We start from the raw sequence: 5,725 nt of genomic DNA, 5'->3' as shown, positions 1-5,725 counted from the left end.
GCACTGCTCCTGGGATTACAGTCCCCGCACTGCTCCTGGGATTACAGTCCCCACACTGCTCCTAGGATTACAGTCCCTGCACTGCTCCTGGGATTACAGTCCCCACACTGCTCCTAGGATTACAGTCCATGCGCTGCTGCAGGGCTCGCTGCTTGCGGTGCTCCACGGCACGAGGGCTTGCTGCTCTGGACTTGCTGCCAGCTCCAGTGCTGAGGGGAGAGAAGAAGAAAATAAAGGAAAGGAAGGAGGAGGAAAAAGAACATGTGGAGCAGAGGAGTTGTCCATCTTAAAAAGTATTAAGGTAAATAGGTCCCTGGGTCCTGATGGGATCTGTCCCAGAATATTGAGGGAAGCAAGAGAACAAATTGCTGGAGCATTGACAGACATCTTTGTATCCTTTTTGGCCACAGGTAAGGTCTCGGAGGATTGGAGAATAGCCAATGTTGTACCATTTTTTAAGAAGGGTAACAGGGATAATCTTAGAAATTACAGGCCTGTGAGTGGTAGGGAAATTATTGAGAAAGATGGCAGACTGGTACAAAAGGTGAAATAACATGGTATCGGGTTGAGCTGGCAAGATGACAAGCTGACAGAACTGGCTTAATCAAGGGAGACAGAGGGTAGTGGTGGAAGGATGCTTTTTGGAATTGAGGGTTGTGATTAGAGGCGTTCCGTAGGGATCAGTGCTGGGATCTCTGCTGTTCGTGATCTACATAAATGATTTAGAAGAAAAAGTGTCTGGTCTAATTAGTAAGTTTGTGGATGATACAAAGATTGGTGGAGTTGCGGATAGTGAGGAGGATTGTTAGAGGATACAACAAGATATGGATCAGTTGGAGGCATGGGCAGAAAAGTGGCAGATGGAGTTTAATCTGGACAAATGTGAGATGATGCATTTTGGAAGGTCAAGCACAAGCGGAAATTATACAGTGAATAGCAGAACCCTCAGGAGCATTGATATGCAGAGGGATCTGGGTGTGCAGGTTCACAGATCACTGAAGGTAGTAGTGCAAGTAGATAAGATAGTAAAAAAGGCCTATGGCATGCTTGCCTTCATTAGAAGGGGCATTGAGTATAAGGATTGATAAGTTATGCTGCAGCTTTATAGAACTTTAGTTAGACCACATTTGGAATATTGCATACAGTTCTGGTCACCGCACTACCAGAAGAATGTGGATGCTTTGGAGAGGGTACAGAAAAGGTTTACCAGGATATACTGGATTGACCGGGTTTGTTTTCACTGGAATGCAGGAGGTTGAGGGGCAACCTGATAGAAGTTTATAAGATTGTGAATGGCATGGATAGAGTGTAAAGTATAAGGCTTTTCCTCAGGGTGGAGGGGTCAATTACTAGGGGACACAGGTTCAAGATGTGAGGGGGAGAAGTTTAAAAGAGATGTGCGAGGCACGTTTTTTACATAAAGGGTGGTGAGTGCCTGGAACGTGCTGCCATGGGAGGTACTGGAAACAGATGCAATAGCGGCATTGAAGAAGCACCTGGACGAATACATGAATGGGAAGGGGATAGAGGGATACGGATCCTGTAAGTGAAGACAGTTTTAGTATGGAAGGGCAAAATGTGTCAGCGCAGGCTTGAAGGGCCGAAGGGCCTGTTCCTGTGCTGTATTGTTCTTTGTTTTTGTTCTTTTTTTCTTTCCACTAGAGTTTAGAGGAGTTGAGAAGTTTGCAGGGTAGAAGATCTTGAATGGAAGCAAAATACTGCGACTCTGGAAATCTGAAATAAACACAGAGATTGCTGGCAGGATTGAACAGTCCTGGCAGGACCTGTGCAGGGAGAAACTTTTCGAGCCCAGTCAGACTTTTCTTCAAACATCAGAGATCCTGAATGGTTTTTATAAAGTGGACTCTATAAGGATCTTTCTTCTTGTGGGTGAGTCCAGGACTAAGAAACACTGTTTTAAAATCAGTGCCTCCCTTTTAGGACAGAGATGCTGAGAATTTTTATTTTCTCTCTCTCTCAGAGGGTTGAGTACTTTGGAACTCTGCTTAAGTAAGTTGCAGAAATTGAGTTACTGGATATTTTTAAGAGAGAGAGGTGGACAGATTTTGTTAAGGATGGAAATGGAAACAGGTCAGCCATGATCTGAGTGAATGATATGGTATAATTCTGCTCCTGTGTCATTTGTTCATGTTATCCTTTAGTCAAAGCATTCATTATCCATTCTTTTATTCACTCATGGGATGTGGGCATCACTAGCTGGGCCCAGCATTTATTGCCCGTCCCTAGTTGCCCCTTGAGAAGGTGGGGGTGAGCTGCCTTCTTGAACCACTGCAGTCCATGTGCTGTAGGTAGACCCACAATGCCCTTGGGGAGGGAATTCCAGGATTTTGACTCAGCGACACTAAGGAAGAGTCACAGTATAATTTTTCAACTTACAAAGATTTCAAATCTAATGGTGGAGGGGAAACAAAATGATCCTCCCTTGTTTTGTCAAATCATCTCCTACCCCCATGAGATAAATGAAATTCTCACCTGCTCATTTGTATATGATGCAGTAAACGGTTTTGTGGGATTATAGCATCATAGAAGCTATCCAATTTTCCCATTCCCCTACAAGTTCCCCACGACACTGTAATTGCTTTCCCTTAAAGTAGTTAATCATTTCCTTTTTGAAAGTTGCTGTTGAGTCTGTTTCCACCACCCTTTCAGATTGCACATTCAAAATTACATTGTGTTAAATAAAATGTTCCTCCAGTCTTTTAGTGCTTCACCATAAATCTGTGTACTCTGGTTACTATCCCTCCTGCTAGTGGAAACAGTTCCCCTTTGATTTTGAACACCTCCATCATATCTTTCTTAAAGATTCTGCTTCAGAGAGAACAAATCCAGCTTCTCTAGTTCCTTCACTGAACAGAATTTCCTTGCCACCTCTCATATCATTCTAGCAAATCTCTTCTGCACTGTCTCCAATGATTTGACATCTTTTCGGTGCCAAAATTGAACATCAGGGCAGAGCTGTGATTTTGGAGTAAGGAAAAAGTCCAGCTCCATTTCTTCAGGCAAACATTTTGCTGAATAATATTTTCTTGCAATCACTGTGCCTTTAAGAGACGGCAATAATATGCTGCTTTCAGTTCAGCTTTTTCTTTACTGTGTAGCAGGCTGGTTTCTCACCACGCAGTTACACAACCTCAAAAGAAAGAAGAAGATTCCAATGAACCCTGTCTCGTCCTGAAGTCTGAACTCTGCATTTTGCTGATTAGTTTTTATATTCATTCACATGATGAAGGCACCACTGGCAAGGCCAGAATTTATTACCCATCTCAGAAGGCACTTAACAGTGAACCACATTGCAGTGGGTCTGTTCTTGCACTGCCTGAAAGCAGTTTCAGCAATAACTTCCAAAAGCTGATTGGATGAAAATCAAAATTAGATCAGTTATAGTCACAGAAGTCTACAGTGTGGAAACAGGCCCTTCGGCCCAACTTGTCCCTGCTGCCCAGTTTTCACAATTAAACAAGTCCCATTTGCCTGCATTTGGTCTATATCCCTTCATTCCTATCCCATCCACGTACCTGTCCGAGTGTTTCTTAAGTCACAAAATTGTACTCGTCCCCAGCACTACCTCCGGCAGCCCATTCCAGACACTCACCGCCCTCTGCGTGAACAAAATTGCCCCTCTGGAGAAATAGTAGGAACTGCCAATGCTGGAGTCAGAGATAACACAGTGTGGAGCTGGAGGAACACAGCAGGCCAGACAGCATCAGAGGAACAGGAAAGCTGACGTTTTGGGTCGGGACCCTTCGTCACAAATGGGGAGGGAGAGGGGAGCTCTGAAATAAATCGAGAGAGGAGGGATGGGGCTGGGGAAGGTAGGTGGGATGGTGACAGGTGAATGCAGGTAGGGAGTGGTGGGGATTGGTCAGTGAGGTGGGTGGAACGGATAGGTGGGAGAGAAGATGGGCAGGTCGTGTCAGGTGAAGGAGGTGAGGATGAGAGGGAGCGTTGGTCATGGGATGAGGCTGGGGGTGGGGAGATTTTGAAACTGGTAAAGTCCACATCGAGGCCATCAGGCTGTAGGTTCCCGAGGTGGAATATGAGGTGCTCCTCCTCCAGTTTGCGGGTGGTGCCATTATTCACTGGGGGAGGCCCAGGATGGACATGTCACCCAGGGAATGGGAGGGGGAGTTAAAATGGTTCGCGACTGGAAGGTGCTGTTTGTCGCGAACAGAGTGCAGATGCTCTACAAAACAGTCTCCGAGCCTCCGCTTGGTCGCACTGATGTAGAGGAGGCCACATCGGGAACAGCAGACGCAGTAGACCACATTGACAGATGTGCAGGTGAACCTCTGTCTGATGTGAAAGGTTTGTTTTGTGCCTTGAATAGAGGTGAAGGGGGAGGTGTAGGGGCAGGTGTAGCACTTCCTGTGGTTGCAGGGAAAGGTGCCAGGGTTGGTGGGGATAGTAGGGAGTGTGGAGCAGAAGAGGGAGTTGCAGAGAGAGCAGTCGCTATGGTAGGCAGATAGGAGTGGGGAGGGAAATATATCTTTAGTTGTAGGGTCAGATTGTAGGTGGCAGAAGTAGCAGAGGATGATACATTGGAAATGGAGGTTAATGGGATGATACATGAGGACCGGGGGATTCTGTCTTTGTTTTTGTTGGGAGGAGGGAATGTGAGGGCAGAGGTGCGGGAAACACAAGAGATGCGGTCAAGGGCGTTTTCAACCACTGGGTGGGGGGGATGTTGCAGGCCTTGAAACAAGAGGGCATCTGGGACGGTCGGGATTGGAATGCCCCATGTTGGGAGCAAATGAGGCGGAGGCAGAGGAATTGGGAATAGGGGATCGCATTCTTGCAGGAAGGTGGGTGAGAGGAGGTGTAGTCCAGGTCCCTCTGGACCCTTTTGTATCTCTCCCCTCTGACTTTAAACCTATGCCCTCTATTTTTAGACTCCCCTACCATGAGGAAAAGCTATTGGCTGTCTACTTTGTGTATGCCCCTCATGATTCTATGATTGTATCGACCTCTATAAGGTCACCCACAGTCTCCTACACTCCAGAGAAAAAAGTCCCAGCCGATCCAGCCCCTCCTCACAACTCAAACATCATTATAATTGGTAAAGAAGGACAAGAGGTTTTGAATAATTTGGATATTATTTTCAAAAAGCTAGCAGAGGCACAATGGGTGAAATGACCTCATTCTGGACAGTAAGATTCTGGAACTTCCCTTTGCATTGTGCCTGGGGAGAAGCTGCATCTCTCACGTATGTTAGAGGTGAAAGAAGGGTGGAGACTCTAAAACTGTGTCATTTTTATGTATTTTGTTGGAAGGGAAGAGGTGAAGGGTTTGATTTTTAATAGGAACTGGAATGGCTCTTCAGAACTGAAAACATTCAAAAATTTACAGTTTTTATGCAAACTACAGAGGGGGAGGAGCAGTGAGTAGAACAGATAAAGAGTGTGCTAAAAACAAAAGACAAAAGGCAGCAGTACCAGTGGTTAATGGAGTGGTAGATGTGGAAAATGGATGTAAGTAAAGGTGTGAAAAGGAGAAAATAGGTGCAGAGAGGGAAACCAACAAGTCATAGTGAGTAATGGAAAAAACTCAAGAACAGATGTCATACTCTGAAATGTTCCACTCAATGTTAGAACATAGAAATAGAACAGTACAGGCCCTTCGGCCCACGATGTTGTGCCGAACTTTTACCCTAATCCTAAGGTCTATCTAACCTCCACCCCTACCTTATACTATCATCCATATGCCT

This window comes from Rhincodon typus, chromosome 8, assembly GCF_021869965.1.
Source record: "Rhincodon typus isolate 14 chromosome 8, sRhiTyp1.1, whole genome shotgun sequence".
NCBI classification, from domain to species: domain Eukaryota; kingdom Metazoa; phylum Chordata; class Chondrichthyes; order Orectolobiformes; family Rhincodontidae; genus Rhincodon; species Rhincodon typus.
This window is presented reverse-complemented; position numbering follows the sequence as displayed.